Genomic DNA, 18,903 nt, shown 5'->3' on the forward strand with positions numbered 1-18,903 from the left:
ATAATATATAATATATATATAATTTCCCAGCCCTGGGGCAGTTAAAGAAACCACCGAGTCAGGGGGCACAGATGGTGACATTTGGTCAGTCGGGTCTCAGATGGGGAGACCTGGGCCCCAGGGACTGGGATGTTAACACCCGAGTCATCACTGAATAACTTCAATTGTGTGCATTAATAGCTTCAATTGTGTGCATTGTTTTACATTTCACATCCCCAGGGAGCTGCGCAGTGTGTGCAGGAGACAATAGCTTTGCTGCAAAGAGCTGGGCAGTCATCTGTACCACACTGTGCATCGCGTCTTTCTGCTCCCGTAAAATAAGCAGAATCATCCGGCTAAGTTAGTGCCGTGTAATGAACTCAGCATGGTAGTGTGCACACCTGCAATCCCAGCACTTAGGAGCTGGAGACACAGAAGGTGAGGAGAAGAAGTTCAGAAGTTCAAGACCAGGGGCTGGGAGCTGGCCCAGCTGTTAAAGTGCTCACCGTGCAAGTCTCAAGGCATAGCACTGATATATGCATGGTGGAGCACGTCTACAGTGTAGGTATAACCTCGGCACTGTGGGATGGCAGAAACAAGAGAACCCCTGGGGTTTGCTGGCTAACCAGTCTAGCCAAGTCATAGAACTCCAGGGTTGCTTGGAGACCCTGACTCAGAAAGTCAATCAATCAATCAATCAATCAAGTGAAGAGTGATAGGGGAAGACACACATTATCAACCTCTGGACTCCACATGCATGCATACATATATGCATGGGTGCACATGCATACACACTTACACACTGTCATCCTTAACCACATAGTAAAGTGCAGACCAGACTGGACTGGATTCTATCAGACCCTCTATTATAGCCCCTCACTCATCCAGATGATGAACTAAACCGTCACAATCCTGTGGGAGCCCAAGTGCTCCCTGTCCCCCAGGGAGCAGCCATTTCGAAATGGTGTTTATATCCATTTATCCTTTTATGCTGTTAGTATAGCTGCAGTCATGTTGTGATTTGTAAAATCCTTCAGCAAAACACCCAGTTCTTAACCTCTTTGGAAAACTCATATCATGTTCAGTCAGTGTCTGTCTGTCTGTCTTTCTATCATCCATCCACCCACCCATCCATCCATCCATCCATCCATCTATCCATCCATCCATCTATGTATATACGTATTGATCACTTCTCTGTCTATTACTGTCATTGTCCTGGCTGGATCTGTTCCAGTCTTTCATGTTTATTCCACGTTGACACTTGCAGTTCCTTTACACAGTGTTCAGCGCTCACCAGTGTTCCACACGCTCATCACGTGTCCCATCCTCCTTTGCAGGCAGATTGGCACCGTATGGTCAGTTTGGGCAGCAGACTCTGAGCACGCAGGTTACACTAAAGATGATGCCCGTTCTCTGGTGCTGATGTGAGGGGTTTTGTTGTACATCTGGAAGGTTGTACATCTGGAAGGCTGCAGAGTCAGCGTTAGCTGGAATTTCTAAGTGATTGCTGTAGAACGGACCCTCCTCGCAGCTGACATTAAATAGCAGGGGAAAATATCTCTTGTGGTTTTTAGGCAAACGGGTGTTGGAAGCTAGCAGAGAAAAGCTATCTGACTCACTGATGTGGCCCTTGCCTTTCTTTATTGTTTGCAATAATATATATTACACAGCTAATCCTGGCTTCCCTGTCGTAGGACACACAGAGCCTACCATGCTGAACATGGGCCACGTGTGTCTCCAGGATGGAGAACGGTTTCCATCCTCACACTCTGTGGAAGGGTCACTGTGTCACATCCTTGCTGATAATTGATATTAAAGTGTGGTTTTGCTGACGTATGTGTGTGCTGTGTGTACATACGTGTGTGTGTGTATGTGTTTAGATGCATGTGGGGCACACATGTAGGGGTGTGTATACAGAAGCCACTTGACACCAGGTGTCTTTCTCTACCACTCTCCTCCACCCTATGCACCTAGGCAGTATCTCTGTGTGGACTCAGCTCGGTGACTCAGCTAGTCTGGATAGCCAGCTCGCTCTGGGGATCCCTTCCTCACCTCTCAGGTGCTGACTATCACACAGACACACACACACATGCACATGTGCACACACACACACACACACACACAGAGGCAGGCACACACACTCACACGTATGCATGCACACATGCGCACACACTCTCATGCATACATGCACACAACACATTACATATATCATATATTATCTATATCATATGTAACATGTTGATATTAATGTAAAGGATGCTATAATATAGTTTTATTATAACATATAACATATGTTATGTGTTGCTCGGCTGTCCTGGAATTCACCCTGTAGACCACAATGGCCTCAAACTCATACCTATGCCGGCCTCTGTCTCCCAAGTGTTGGATTAAAGACGTGAACCACTACCACTTGGCTTAAAATATATTTTTAATTTTTCCAAATCTGATAGATATAAGATTCTTAGTTGCATTTAACTTACAAAGCATAAGTTAAAATTTTATTTGCATTTGTTTTATATATGATATATTGCTAAAATTTCTCAGGTATGTATATTTTTTCTTTGATCAGTTATATATTTGTAAACTTCATTTTTTTAAATGACAAGGAGTGTTCTCTCTACATGACTGATAGCAAGCCCAGCTATGGCCCAGTCTTTTCCTATTTCATATACAGTAATGACTGTGGGCTTCTAAGTTATGACTCCCTCTGTATTACCTTGTTCAACTCCCTGGCAATGCGTGCTCTGAGAAAGGGACCAGAAGGCTTTCACAGTACCTCTTTCTCCTTGGTCTAGCCCAGGTGTCCTAGTTGTCCTGTGGTGAAGGCTAGACCAACTCCCATATAAACTTGGATGCAGAGACTGATGATCACAGCCACCGTGATCTCTGCTCATCCCCTGAGCCTCTCTGGACAGTGGCGGCTTCATGGCAGTCCAGTGTCCCCAGAGCAGAGAGAGTGGGAGGCATCCTAATGGTGTCTAGGGAGGAGGAGGGGATCTCTTCACTGAACCTGGAGTTCATTCTTCAGCTAGGCTGGCCAGTGAGCAAGCTTCAGGGATCCTCCTGTCTGCGTCCCCGTGCTAGGATTGGAGATGTGAGCATCACGCCTGGCTCCTCACGGGTGAGCCCCTCATGCTCACACCACAGGCTGGCTGAGCCATCCCCAAACCCCTGCACTTTATACCTCTAAAAACTGTTGACCAAAATGTTAAGAACAATATTAAAATATTTTTAAGGTATCATACAATGCAGTAATTACATTGACTACATTTTACTTAAAAACAAATATAAAGTCTACAGTATGTATGAAGTTTGGGAGATCAATACAGAAAGAGTACCTGGGCATCAGAATCTTTAACTCATGATCAAATCACATCAACTTGATTTTAATAAGATTCCTGTGTTTTGTTTTGTTTTGTTTTTTTAATGTTGTAATGTCCTGTCATCAAAATGCATCCTGAAAACGGTGTACAGCTTGCTTGTCAGACACCAGAGGGAGAATAAGTTGTTGTTATAATTGCCTGTTCACTTGCGGATGTGACTTTGTGTGAAAGATGCTGTTGGTTGAGCTCTCTGCACCTTGTAGGACTGCATGCCCTGCTCATTTGATCCTGGGATAATTAGCTCTTGGGACAGCTTTATCCATTGCAACACATACAGCAAACAGAGAAGGTTCCTGTGCTGAAGAGTCCCATCCCACAGGGCTACGGGTAGAGCAGAAAAGCTTTAGTGTCAAGGATCCTGGTAAACTTTAGTATAGGAGGTGAAGAGACTTAAGGAGAAGTTGGTGTGATGTTCTGTTCGTGCACCACTTGGACCATCTCCCTACCCAAGTTTCCCAGGACGTGTAATCTTGATGAAATGTCAAACCGGCTGAGGGATACTGTACAGAGTAAAATGTGTCAAATCCTCAGAATGCTGATTTAGAAAAAGACAGAGAGAAGCTGAGAAATGACTCCGTGTGTAAATGTTCTCCATGCAAGCTTGGAGATCTGTGTTTGAATCCCCAGATCCACATTTTAAAAAGATACAGGCATAATGGTGTGGGTCTGCAAACCGAGAACTTAGAGGAAGTGGAAGCAAACGGATCCCTGGGGCTTGCTGGGCATCTAGTTTTGCAGGTGAACTCCAGGCTCAGCAAAAGACCAGAGCCCTGGATGGTGTTAACACGGTTATATTCACTTTTTTCCACATTTGCTCAAGTTGTTCGATTGTTATGCCCATACCTCTGCAACATCCATAGTTTTGTAGCACCTTGTGAGCCTTTCACAATACTGCATCACATTTACTAACCCATTTCCATCGTTCAAACATGTTTCTCTTCTTGCTTTGTTTGTATGCATCTGCAGACACTGACCTGTGCACCTGCAGACACTGACCTGTGCACTTGCAGATGCTGCTCCACACATCTTTTCTTGCAGATGCCCTTTTGTCTCTGGCTTCTCTGAAGGACTCTAGGATTAAAACATCAATCCCAGCCTGTACATACTTTTGCCTTTTAGGTAATGTTACATTTTCATGCAGAATCATGTGTACTTATTTTGCCCCCAGTGATGAACATCACCTTCCACACCAGCTGACCAATATCCTGCCCTCTTATGTGAAACCTTCTCACTACATAGAAGAAAATGTGAAAGCCATGAAGACACGGCTCCATCACTAAAGAGGACATGAGCTGGAGCCCTGGACCCCATGTTAAAAGCAGAAAGTCAGAGTGGTGTACAGTCATAATTCCAGTACTGGGGAGGCAGAGACGGGAGAATACCTGGGACTCACAGAGCAGTCAACCTAGCCTCCTTTGCAAACTTAGAGCAGAGGAACCCTGCCACAAAATACAAAATGCATAGCAATTGAGGAAGTCAACCTCTGCCCCACTCCCAACACACACAAGGAATGCTGTGTTTTAGGAGAACTAAACATTTTGAGGGTTTTAGATGTTTTCCTCTGGTTTCCTCAAAAGCTCCTATTTAAGATGACTGAACATAATGTTTCTGAGGCTGAGACTACTGTTATTATCGAGGACACATTGTATACAGTGTTCACCCAGCAAAGATTGTTTGGCCTTGAAAGCCAGATAGCAATTCTGTACAAAATACTGTGTTCCTAAACGCACTGACTGAGGGTGCAGCTTTAAAGTGATAAGCAGAAAAGGAAAACTCTCCCAGCCTTGGCCCCCTTGGGTGATGATTCACTGAGACGGTAGACAAGAGGAAAGCAGCCTCTGAGCTGGTGATGTATTTCTGAATCCACCACCGCTGCGACTTCATTAATGTGTTAGCCTGTGGTTTGTAAAGGATCCGTGGAGAGCACGTCAGGCTTGCATTAACAGCAGCAGGGCAGGGTGTTTATTTACACCAAGTGCTGTCTGGGTGGCTGCAAATGCGTTGTGCCTTGTGAATGCTGGTGTTTAAAATGCTACCATTGTCTGCCAGACCCAGGATTAGCCCTGTCCTCTGGTTGTGTAAACACAAAGCACAACATAGCACACCTCCACAGCAGCCTCTCTGTCCAGTCTGTCATATAGTGTTGTCTTTCTAAAACGGAATAGGCAGGAGGCGAGTGCCCACGAGAGCTGATGATTGTAGTCTGAGGAATAACATGCTTCTTTCTAGGGGCAAAAGCCACTGCATGTTTTGTGGCTACGCATGTGTATCTCTCTGTGACCAATCGTGCTAAATACATTTTTATATCTCTCCACAATACATGTAAAGTAGAACTTGCCTCTTTAGCTTTCTCCCACTATGTGGTTTCAGCGGTGTTGAGAGTGTGTTCACAGCACAAGTCAGAGGTCACCCACCATCTACAGAAACATATCAGCACACCAGGCTGCCCTCTGCATGTCCCTTCCCCAGCCACAGGTAGGCCCCCCTTCTGCTTGTTCTCATTCTCTCTTCTCTTGTCTCTCGTCTCTCGTCTCTCTTCTCCTCTCTCTCTCTCTCTCTCTCTCTCTCTCTCTGAATTCTGATTACTTTTAAGTACCTTACAGACATGAAGTCGTGCTTTTCCTTGAATTCCATTTATGCTTGAACTAAGTTACAGTTTTGTAAGAAGCCCGTCGTTCAAATAGATCACAGAAAACCATACCAACTCACTCCAGTATGAACACTATATTTATATAAGAGGCAACCCTTGGATGCTTTTAGTGCACAAAATGAGCTTAGTCTTGTGTGGAAGTGGGGAGAAAAGGAGGGACACAGACAGACAGACAGACAGACAGACAGACAGACAGACAAGACCTTAGAGATATGAGCCTGTCAGCTAACTATACAGAAAGGAGACTCTGTATATACCTCAAATTGCCTCTGTCATTGGGAATGCTAGCTAATGTGACATAGCAAAGAATTCCCCAGAATGGACTGGTTAAAACAATAGACAAGTGTTCCTGTCTCCCAGGAGCCCTCAGCTGCGAGAGTCCTAGTTGGCTCACAGGATTGGGAGAGAGATGAATGTTGGTGCCCAGCCGGCTTCTTCTCTTTATTCAGACATGACCCCAATCCGTGGGATGGAGCCACCCACACATCCACAGGATGGAGCAAGCCACCCTCACGTCTTTCCATTTTACTTAGCCCAGTCTAAAACTCCCACTCAGATATGCCCAGAGGTTTGTCTCCAGGGCGATCAAGCTGAAGACAGCATTAGCCGTCACAGCATGGGGCCAGACACAGGAGGACATGGCAGCTCATTAGCTAACTGGGGCAGCAGCCAGTGCCAGGAGGTGGCCGGCTGTGCTAGTCCTGTCCACCTTCTGTTACCTGTCCCCATTGCGAGCTTCTCTATAGAGGACCAAGCATGCCATGTGGTGACTGGGCATGAGTATTGCTTCAGCAGTTTCACTGCCGCCTGCCCCAGACACTGCAGAACTTTAGACGATCTTCGCAGGCTGGCACATTCCTTTCTTCTTCACCCCCACACCTCCTACATCGACGCCTGCAGATCAGGCACCCCCACCGCAGCTGGCAGTTTATCCTGTCCCCTGGAGAGCAGAGCCTGGCTTTATGACACCTGGGCTGCTCTGAAGGAGACATGGCGGTCTGGTGGTCCCCAGGAAGGTGAGCCGTACTTAGAGGCCTGGAAACGTATCCATGCTCTGGATCCATGCTTTGTTTGTGATTTATCTCATTTTCTCATCGTACCTCGGATCTCCAACCCAGGAGTGGGAGGCAAGCAGTATAAACTCTTAGGAAGGGAAGGGACAAGATTCCAGAATCTCACAGCAACTCCTCAGCCCAAGAAGAACAGAATGGACTGGCTCTTCCATTGGTGTTTCTCAGCAGACAGGAGTGGAGTTGAAATGTCCTATAGTGCATTTGACCTTTTAGAACAGTGGTTCTCAACCTGCAGTTTATGAAGGACAAATAATTTTATGGTTGGAGGTCACCACAACATGGGGAACGGTATGAAAGGTCACAGCATTGGGAAGCTTGAAAACCGCTAGGACAGGAGATGACATTACCCCCATTCAAGCCTAGGACACTTGACGGTAAAAAAAATTCCTTTAACTACACTGGCATCAACAGAGTTGAGGCAGGACTCTGAAGCACAGAATGTTAATGTCTCCCCGGGAGCTGCAGTGCCTCTGGCCTGGATGTTCCCTCCCTGGAACATCAATTGTATTTAATATGGAGAACAGGTTGTTCCAACTCTGGGTCTCGGATATTCATTTCCTGTTTGGGTGGCGTGGACGTGTGGATCTGTGTCCGCTGTTCCGTTCCCCAGGTCTGTTTGCTGAGCTTTGTGACAGCGTCATATCGATATTAGACTTATTAATGTCAAGGGACGAAGCCTCAGCCCCAGCTTTTGTTCGTCCCTTTCAAAATTGCCTTGACAGTCCCAAGTCTCTGCGTTTCTAATTTCCAGGTACATTTGAGTTTATCGTCTGGTACAAAAACAGCCTGCTGGGGAGTGAATCTGCAGATCACTGTGGGGAGGGCAGACATCTCAGAAACATCAGATGAGGAGGGGACCAGAACTGTGAACAGTGGCTCCTGGTGCACAGAGGGTATGACAGAGACAGGCCGTTCAGTGTGGGGCTCACTTACATGAGACGCCTTTTTTTTTTTTTTTAAGCGAGAAGAGGGCTGGGAAGGGGGCGGGGGAGGGGTGTCAATGGATCCCCGAGCACTTGTTGCACAAGTGTGAGGATTTGAGTTCGAATCCATGTAACTGCTGGCGTGGCTGTGCCTGCCTGTAAGCAGCCCCAGTGGTATGTGATGCAGAAACAGAAGGGTTGTTGTACTTGTTGACTGCCAGCCCCGCTCCAGATTCAGAGAGAGAACCTGCCTCAGGGGACAAAGGCGGAAGGTGATGGAGCAGGACCCCTACTGACCTCTGTAGCCATGCGCATGCACAGGATACGCCCTACACATACATGCACTCATACACCTTATACACGTATGTCAGACTCACATACACACACACACACACACATACACACACACAGGGAGGGAGAGGGAGTGAGAGAGGAAGGGAGAGAGGGAGTGAGGGAGGGAGAGAGAGGGGGAGGGAGGGAGGGGGGATACACAGATATATGCATAAGTAAAAATAAAATAATCATAAAAGAAAAAAGAATATGGGACCAGACAGATGGCTCTGTAGTTATAAGAGCATGTACTGCTCTCCCACAGAACCCAAGTTTGAGTCCCCCACGCCACTGCCTGTGACTCCAGAGTCAGGGGGATCTGACCCCCTCTTCTGACCTCTGAGGGCTTCTGCACACACGTGATACACTTGGGCAAATATACATTAAATAAAAATTAACTTTTAGGGGCTGGGGATTTAGCTCAGTGGTAGAGCGCTTACCTAGGAAGCGCAAGGCCCTGGGTTCGGTCCCCAGCTCCGAAAAAAAGAACCCAAAAAAAAAAATTAACTTTTAAAAAGAGTGTGCAAGCGAAGGTTTGCCTCCCCAGCATGAGAAGGGACTAGCCAAGATCTCATGCATGCCTCATATTGGGAGGGTAGCCTTTAAACACATAAATCCTCAGGGCTTCTGCAAAACAAAGGAGGCGCAGACAGGGAGAGCTGAGGGAGTAGCTCTCACTTAGGTCCTTGAGAGTGACCTAATTTGGAGGAGGGAGGGCCCAGCATGGGGGCTGTGGAGTTCAGCAGGGGCAGATACAGAAGATGATGCTAAGTCCATTCTGGACCACGTGAAGCTCTCAGAATCAACACTGAACAGCCAAGAATTCTTTTTAGTTTCCCCTCTGGGAAGAGGAGCGAGAGCCCTGGATGTGGGCTGCGTCCCTGACACCATGAAAGCTATCCTGCCATAGAGATGCCCAGCAGGCCTGCCTCGGGTGTGAATTGCTCTCAGAATGGTCCTAAAAGCAACACAGATTCCTTCCTGTGTGTAATTCAGAGGCTGCACTAGCATGGGCCACTTAGGAACCTGTGGATAAGGAAAGCACAGGAGAGCGATGCTTGGTGGGTACAAAAGGCCTAAAGGGGCATTGCTTGACTATAGGATATGTGAGGGCATCCTGTGACACTAACCTTGGTGAGACATGAACAAATGTCTATCCTCCTCAGAGAGAGAGAACTAAACTAACAGACCAAAGTGTAAATACCACTGGAAATCCAGTTTGGTGAACTCATGTGTTTTACTGGGGCTACTTACAGAAATGACTCTGTGACAGCTGCCTCACCAAATCCTGCCCCAGCCCAGTGACAGCTCACAAAGCTGGGAGCCTGGAGCACACAGCACAGCCTGCAGGCATCTCAGCAGGTTGAAAACAGTCCTTTGCGGGTAGCTTAGTTGATCTGGGCCTCTTCCAGGTATCTCTCTCTCTCTCTGTTTCTCCCAGTGACTGGGTAACTCTCAGCCTCTTTACAAAGGAGGGGGCCTAGTAAATCTGGTCAGTTTCAGTGACTTCCTGAGGCTATTTTGAGTTGTTTTCTTCCTGCCTGAATGTTTCAGTTTCCTACAGAGGGAGTGTCTCTCCTCCCCTAGAACATCTGGTTGTCCCTCCTCCCTGCAAACCCTGTCTGTATTAAAGTGCTTCCCTCCAAGTCGAGAGGAGCTGTTATACAACAGAGGACAGTAAGGAAATTAGCAACAGAGCATTTAATTTATTCTAAAGAGTTGTTCCAGGGACCACCATATTCCCAGCATCCAGAACCTTAGCTTCACTCAAAGGAAACCACACATAGTCAGCTGTATCCCAGGGCCTCATGTCCCCAAGTGCTGGGCACAAGCTGGAGAGGGGGCCTTTTGCTTCAGCCTCCAAGATATGTGTGTGTGTGTGTGTGTGTGTGTGTGTGTGTATGTGTGTTATGTATGGGAACCTAAAGGGATACACATGTGAATTCAGTGCCGATGGTTTCCAGAAGGCATTAGAAGGGTCTTGAGAAGGGTCTACACAGGACACCCCAAGACCAAGTTCTCCAGCACAAAGGAGACTTATTTGCCCCAGAGGGACAAAGACAGGGAGTAAGAAACAAAACAGGGGATAGAGGTGATAGAGAAAAGGAGTAAGAGAGAGGAAGGAATATTTGGGGTTGGGGATTTAGCTCAGTGGTAGAGCACTTGCCTAGCAAGCGCAAGGCCCTGGGTTCGGTCCCCAGCTCCGAAAAAAAAGAAAAGAAAAAAAAAAAAGAATATTTGCTCTAAAGGGACAAAGGACTGCCTCTGGGTAGAGAGGTGACAGACCTGTAGCCTGTAGCCTAATGGCAGTTTATAAAGAGAAAGGGGACACACACACACACACACACACACACACACACACACACACACACACTCACACACACACACACCAACTAGTATGAGTCGGTTTGTTTTAACTAGGCAGGTTAATTAGGTGGGACTTCTGACCCCTGGACTTAAGTACTTTGATAGTTGGACCTTGGGGGTCAGCCTCAGGATGGGGAAGTGGCCAAATAAGGGAATGGACCTGGGTGCTAGCCTTAGCAATATAGTCTAACAGTTTAGCAAGGCAGAGAGTGGGGAGGGGGCAAAGCCTGCCAGAGCCCTTGAGTCACAGGCATTTGCGAGCCACCCAATGTAGGTGATCCTTGGGCTCCTCAGTGGCTCAAGAAACTGTCCCAACAGTCTCCACAAACAAGCAAATCGGAGACTTGAGATTTCGGGTCTGGGCTCGTACCATAACGCCCTTGCATCTCGTGCCAAAGGAAGAGGCTCTTTGTCAGGTGTTGCTGCTGGGTAATGGCCTTGGCAACAGCGTGTGTGTGTGTGTGTGTGTGTGTGTGTGTGTGTGTGTGTGTGTGTGTGTGTGTGTGTGTGAAGAATTGCCTCGAGTTACTCAAAATAATTTTCTACAGACTCCTGTCCTCTTCTCTTCTTTCAAAGTACAGGCAGGCCCTGAGGTCAGGTCGTGTGTGAATATGTGAGAACCCTGCGAATCTATTTGAACCTGAAAACTTTGAGAGCAGTCACACCCTCATGGTGTGCACTGAGGGACATTGCACAGGCATTTTTTTTCCCCTCATCATTTTCTTTTGGACCTTGGGGGCGTGTCTGAAGCGTACATTAGTGAGTTTGCCGTGCGCATATTATTTCTGAGTGCTAAAAAACAAGACACTCAAAAATTTCATCAAGAAAATTCGGCATATTTAAAGGTGTTTTTTTTCTTTTCTTCCTTGCTTCCTTCCTTCTTTCCTACTCGACTGTCTTACTATGACCCTGTACAGAGTCCCTGACTCATGGGGCTTCCTTAGGGTGGTGGTCAGAGGGCTCTGGACCAGTCCTCAGGGCTCTGGCTGTGGGTCCCTAGGAGCTAGGAAGAGTCTCAAGTGACTTTGGGCACTTTGCAAACCTTCATCTGAATGACAGATTTTTTTGTAAAGGTGTCTAAAAGATCTAGGTGGGGGAATGGCCTGCACTGTCCAGAATTGCTCCTCTGTGGTCTGGAGCTGAGGTCTGCTTAGAGGGGTGCCAGACCAGCCCCAGGTGAGCTTCTCCGAGGACAGCTGGGGACATAAGGTTCCACCATAACCTTCCCCAGCCTCTGCCTCCGCTCTGTGACGCTAGAAGGCCAGCGAGAATGTGACACTGGACAGAGGTGACTTCCATGTTGAAAAGGTGAACCTTCCTTTGCCTGTTAAAATGACAACTATACTGGAAAATCTGCATGTTCGGAGCTCTGGTTTGGCAGAACTCCTGCGGTTTGGCGAAGCCCCTGTTTACCGTCTGGATAAAGAAAACACCCCACCCAGCCTGCCTCCCACTTCTTACCCTCCAGATCAGCTCAATTTTAGTATCTGTAGACCGGGGCGGGGGGAGGGGGGAAGAAAGCTCATCTGTTACCATGGAGGCTCCCAGCTTCTTTAAGGCCCAGGCCTGGAATTGCTGACTTTGTAAATAAAGCCCTCCTCCCTCCACCACCCCGGAAAAAGCAGAGGAATGGTGACTTTTCTACATTACCTGTAATGTAATAATGTAACTGAGAGCTAGCTCTGCTGAGTACTGATCCGAGTGAGTGGATACTTTACCCCTTTTACAGATGAAGAAAATGGGGGAGAGGTGGGGCCCCTGGTGCAAGCCTCACCAATCCATAGCAAGGGAGCCCAGATCTCTCTCTAGGTGTGCTGGCTCCATTCTCAGGGTGGTTTGCTTCTGAGAACTTGTTTTCTAAAGAGCTTAGACAGGGCCGGCAAGCTGGTAAGGTGGCTCAAAAGGGGGCTGGCAAGCCGGTGAGGTGGCTCAGAGTGCCCAAAGCCGGTGAGGTGGCTCAGAGTGCCCACCGTGCAAGCCTGGTGATGTGAGTTCGATCCTGTTAGAAAGGACAGGGGCTGGTTCAGCCCTGGTTAGTGGTTCAAGTTTTGGTGAGAAAGCAGACAGACAGTTATCTTTCCAAACAGTTAGCTCAGAACTTCTCTTGGGAGATATCTTTGGTTATGTGCAGATGGAGCTGATCTTTCTCTTCAAAGTCCTTAAGTCCTGCTACATAGAGAATACCAAAAGAAAATAAGTGACCACCCCCACCATGTGCTCCTACATGCATGTCTGTGACCCCCCCACATGCATATCCTTGACTCCACCCCCACCATGTGCTCCTACATGCATGTCTGTGAGCCCCCACCATGTATGTCTGTGACCCCCCAACCATGTACCCCCCACATGCATATCCTTGACTCCACCCCCACCATGTGCTCCTACATGCATGTCTGTGAGCCCCCACCATGTATGTCTGTGACCCCCCAACCATGTACCCCCCACATGCATATCTGTGATCCCACCCCCACCATGTGCTCCTACATGCATGTCTGTGAACCCCCACCATGCATGTCTGTTATCCTCCCAACCATGTACCCCCCACATGCATATCTGTGATCCCACCCCCACCATGTGCTCCTACATGCATGTCTGTGAGCCCCCACCATGCATGTCTGTTATCCTCCCAACCATGTACCCCCCCACATGCATGTCAGTGACCACCACCACTACCACACACCTCCCACATGCATATCCATGACCCTACCACCATCCAACCCCCACATGCAGGTCTGTGACCATGTTCACTCTAGCGGTGACATTTGGAAGCAAATGTGCACAATTTCCATCCTGAAGGAAGCGTCTTACAACATGGCCACACAGTCCCAAGACCCACAAGGGTCTCTGTGAGATGCATCTGCAGACGCCTGGACAGTGGACCCTGGCTCTATGGGGTCCGCCTGGATGCCAGCAAGGCATTTGAATTCCTCCACTGATACCCAGGTGACAAGGGCAGACAGTGAGTTCAGGAACTTAGAGGAATTCAACCCAAGAGGCTTAGAAACCCTGGTGCTCCATCCGGCCCAGGCAATTGCCCCGAGAGGGCAGAACTGATTTATAGCATAAATGACGTGTTCCTCTCCAGGGCCTCTGTTCTTTCTTAAGGAAAGCCATGAGCAGTGGTATTTTCTGAGATTTGCATTTGAGCATAAATACACTGGCTTCCCGTTTTATGGGACGAACTTTATGTTCTTTCCCTTCTTGTCACAGCCTTTGAATTTGCATCCAGATGAGGAGGTGAGGTGGATTTTTCAGAGTTTTTCTTTATGCCCTGCATGTGAAAGAGAGCCCATTTCTAAGGCGACATGTGTGTCTTGGATTCTGTACATTTTGCAAATCTTTTGCCTAACGCAGTACAGTCCACAGGATGGTGATCTTTCCAATCTTTCTGTGGACGTGTGAGTGCGTGCTTGGTGCTCTCACGGGGGATCTTAGCTCAATTCTTAGCACCCGTGTCAAGCTTCCCACAGCCACCTGTAACTCCCGCTGCAGGAGAAGTTGGTGTTTTCTTCTGAACTTTGTAGGCCCTGCACCCACACGTGCACGTGCATAAATAAAAATAAACATTTAATAGCTAAAGGTTAAAAATTCAATTTATAAAAGTTTGTAAAATCCAGGCAGACATTGACTGGTAGCCATTTTAGACACAAAGATGCCAAAGTGCACAGGAGCCAAGTGACTAGTGTGGTCCCAAAGATATCAAGGTGTGCACAGAAGCCAAGTGACTAGTGTGGTCCCAGAGATATCAAGGGGTGGGGCTGTGTCCGTCACTTGGTTCCCCATATGTTCATGGTTTTTGGGTCAAACCTGAGCACACTAGAGCTCCTCTTTACCTGGGAGGTGTACTCAGAAAAGACCTTCCAAAGCTCTCGTCCAGATTTACCTTCCTCAGCCCCATCCTCCCCCTGCATCCGATCTGAGTCTGTGATTGATACAAGCCTTATCCAAGCTGACCCCCCTACAGTGTGACCGAAGAGGCACATTGGATCACATCCCGGACTGTTCCAAACCTATGCATCTTGAGTTTGCAAAGCAAGAGAGGTGGAAAAATAAAGTAAGTATAAAAATCCAATGAATTCTCTCTACAAAGCTCTATCAAACCCAGAGGCTTTAAGTGAGCTTCGGTGGCTCTCGATCCCCGCCGCTCACGTGTTGGTGGGCTTTTCCTGGCTGGCTTGTTTGAGATTTCACAGCTCTGCAACAACACCTCCTTCCCAAAGCCAGTAATAGAAACTGGCAAGGCTGTGTGCCAGTCCTTCACTCTGGACTACCCTCTGCACAGAGCCCTGTATCTCGTCTCAAAAAAGGATGCCTGGGTTACCGCCTTTCTTTGGGCCTTTCTAGCCAGGAGTACAGAGAGGGGAAGATCTGGGGGTCTCTACCACCTACCTCCTGCCGTTTGATTCTTTCTCAAGATAGCAGGTCTCCTCTGGGTCCAAGAGTTTGGCAGAAAGAACATCGCTGGTTCTGGTAACCTTAACAATTAAATTTCACGATTTAACATTGATCTGTTATTTACTGTGATCCTTTGTCAGAGGCTGCCTGTCTGTTGCTGTAGGTGTCTTTCCGTCAAAACGGGGCATTTTTGTCCCATCTCTTGCATGAGTTTTTGGTTTGTGTTTCGTGTATCTGTGAATAGGTTGAAAAACGAGCTATGAAATACCTTTTGAACTACTGTCTCCACTTCAGAGAACACAGGGATGGTGGGGCACGGTGACTTTCCTCTGCTGATGCAGCAAATGGGTGTTGGACATATATTGCTGGCTGACTTCTGCACTTGCCCCACCTCTGATGCTGTACTTGGTGGAGGGATCATCCCTTGTGTGTTCAAGGATGTTAACTTAGTCAAAACTAACCCCCACACATATGTTCTTGAACAGCGACTGCTAAGACACTCATGTTCGGGGCAGGGGGGGGGTGTTCTGCCTGAGATCAGCCACACTGTTACATCCCTCACCTAGCTAGGACTACGACAGATTCCTTGGGTCCTGAAGCTGAGTGCAGAATCCCCAGGTGCATTTTCATGCATATATATATATATATATGTAATTATATTTTGTCCTTTTAAAAAACTTATGTATTTTTTATTTACATGTATAAATGTTTGCCTGAATGTTTGTGTATGTGTCACATGTATGTGTGTGTCACATGTATGTGTGTGTCACATATATGTGTAGTATCTGCGGACGCCAAAGGAAGATCTTCAGTACCAGATGCCCTGGAGCTGAAGTTACAGGTGGTTCTAAGCCACCTGATGTGGGTGCTGGGACCCAAACCTCTGGTTTCTTGCAAGGTAGCAGGAACTTTTTACAGAGGAGCCATCTCTCCAGCCCCTCAAATATCTCTCCAACAGAATTAATGGCTTTTGCCTCCTTTAGGATAAAGGTAAATTAAAGTTACATTGCTATACCAGTGTTCAAAGGTAAGCAAAGATGGAAAGGTGAAATGTTGTACAGTAGAGACTCTGACAAGTTGCTAACAGGCCATACATGGGGGTAGCACGCATGAGCCATACATGGGGATAACTAACACACATGAGCCATACATGGGGATAGCACACGTGAGCTATAACTAACACACATGAGCCATAAATAATACACAAGAGCCATAAATAATACACATGAGCCATAAATAGCACACATGAGCCATACATGGGGATAACTAACACATGAATGAAATTTCCTACCACCTGTAAATGGTGGGCAGACCTTTCAGACCATGTGTCTGTACCTAGGAATTTATCCTGTAGATATGGCTCACTTTACATCCAGCGGGGTCAGTTAAGAAGCCATTTTTGACACATTGGTGTAATTAGCAAATTAGAACAATCTAAATGCCAATAATTAAATAATTGAATAGGGCATGGGATAAATAACTTGTAGAATGGCCATCGAGTGAGGTACTTATGAAACCCTACAAAGAAGCAAGGAGCGTGTTTGCCATGGTGTCTAGGGCAGTTTCTTATGAGGCCCGCAGTGCAGAGAGGTCAGTCACTTCCGCAGAGCCAGCATCTCGTAAGGAAAGTGACCACATTGCGCAGTTTCTCCCTTACTGTTCCGTTGCTGGGAAGTCACCATGACCAAGTCTTCTTATGAAAGGAGGTGCTTAATTGGAGCCCTGCTTACAGATTCAGTCCACAATCATCATGGCGGGGAGTATGGCTGCAGGCAGGCAGGCAGGCAGGCACTGGAACAGTAGCTAAGTGAGAGCGTATGTCTTATCAGAAAGGTGGAGAGTAAGACTGTGGGCTTTTGAAACCTCAGTACCCACCCCCAGCCACCTCCAACAAGGCTCCACTAGCTGGGAACCAAACATTCAAATATATGAGCCCACGGGGGCCACTTTCATCCAAACTGTAGTCCCAGATGCAAATTGGAGGGATGGTGGCCATGAATGAAGGAAAGACTTAAAGCTCAAATCCTACGATGTGTTATTGATTTCTTGAGGGGTTGGAGAGACGGCTAAATGTACAAATCATGGATCACTCATTACAAAGCATGGTGACTTGAGTTGAAAGCCCCAGCACCCACATAAAAAGCTGGGTGCGGTGCATTTACCTGTAATCCCAGTTCTGGGGAGGAAGATCTCCAGGTCCAGCTCAGGGAAGTAGAGAGGGCAGATCCCCAGGGCTTGCTAGTTTATTGGGGAGCTCCAGGTTTAAAGAGACACCCTGTCTCAAAAATTATGTGGGAGCAAGTGATGAAGGCAACCCGAACTGACCCCTGGCACGAGCACACATGCACACAAACGTGCACACACACGTACACACATGCACATATACACACGTACATACATACATACGTGCACATACACACACACGCACACACACAGGCACGCACACACGCACATGCACACACACACACACACACACACACACACACACACACCTTATTCATTTATTAAAATTACAACACAAAACACCAATGCCCGGTGGTAGCCCTTGTTTTCACAAAACAATTCCTGCCCCTGCATTGTTTTTTCCTTTGGACTAAAAGGACCTTACTTTGGGGCAAGCAAGTGACAGACATCAGTCAGTGGCAGATATTGGTTCACCACAACCCCAGCACCCCCATCTAAGCATCTTACTACGGATGCACAGTAAGGTCCTCTAGCTGTAACTGCTCGCTTTCTGGAGCAGCCTCTGCTTCCTGGGTTGCACAGTGGTACAGTGAGAGCATTGACTAGTGAGAGCAGCCAGTCAAGCCAGTTTCCTCCAGCAGCCAGACAGAGCTTCTTTGGAAATAGAAGCGCCTCACTCCCGTAGTTTACTGTTGTGTTGGGTAAGTTTGGATGAAAGAAGCAGAAAAGGAAGTGCTCACACTTAAGAGGCATCAGTAGATCCTCTCTGGGCAAACCAGGGACACCGCAGGGAACCAGTGCCGCCCCTCCCCCTCCGCGGCCCTAGACCTCAGGGAGCCATTGACAATGCAACTCCTCCGTGTCCCTGGAGATGGGCTGGGAGGAAGATGTGATCATTTGTATTCTGAAGATAAACGTGTGAGGCGTAGGAAGAGAAATCAGTGTTGTCAAGGCCACACTGAGGGAGAGAGCGCGCGCTGGCTGCTTTCGCCAGCGACCTCTGCGGGATCGTACTCATTAGTGGGGAGGCTGCACGCTCTCCCAGATGAACCTCGAGAGTACAAATTGGCTGCAGCTAAACCGAGAGCGGCCGATTTCCAGATCCACGTGACTAAATCCGGTTACTTCTGGCAAAGGAAGAGTGAATGCTGGTCTGCTTCATAAGCAAAGGTACAGAAGAGGGGCCCCACGTGGATGGTTGGCACCCTTCTTCCAAAGCCGGGAGGGGAGGTCCTGCAGGCTTGACAGCTGCCAAGTTTAATTAAATCAAACTCTCTGAGCCATATTGAAAGAGTGAGTCAGCCCGAGGGTGGAGCCGAGAGCCATGCAGACCGTGTGATGCATAAAAATGATCAAGGCTAAGACCGGGCAGTCAAGTCCACGCAAGGCCTCATGGGAGCCTAAGAACAGCCTGGTGAGAGAGGCTTCACGGAGGATGTCCTGTTGCGTCCGAGCCAGGTGACAGCAACCAGGTAAGTACTAGAAAGGAAAGATCCCAGGCACGCACACATTTTCATCTTGAAACAGACACGCAGACTACGAGGTGTCATAGATTTACCTAACAAGTCAGAACTCCAGACCCCTCCAAGGCTCCTCTTTCAGTATCCACCAGCCCCGTG

General features: G+C 47.7%; 1 protein-coding gene across 13 annotated transcripts in view; it reads left to right on the forward strand.

Moving 5' to 3' along the window:
- Positions 1-18,903, forward strand: part of Myrip (myosin VIIA and Rab interacting protein) — a 167,050-nt gene that overhangs the window by 91,585 nt on the left and 56,562 nt on the right. Inside the window, exon 1 of one of the 13 annotated variants that reach the window (XM_008766687.4) lies at positions 16,777-18,454. The gene's annotated coding sequence lies outside the window, so the exon portion shown is untranslated. 13 annotated transcript variants of the gene reach the window in all.

The sequence above is a fragment of the Rattus norvegicus genome, chromosome 8 (assembly GCF_036323735.1).
Source record: "Rattus norvegicus strain BN/NHsdMcwi chromosome 8, GRCr8, whole genome shotgun sequence".
NCBI lineage: Eukaryota > Metazoa > Chordata > Mammalia > Rodentia > Muridae > Rattus > Rattus norvegicus.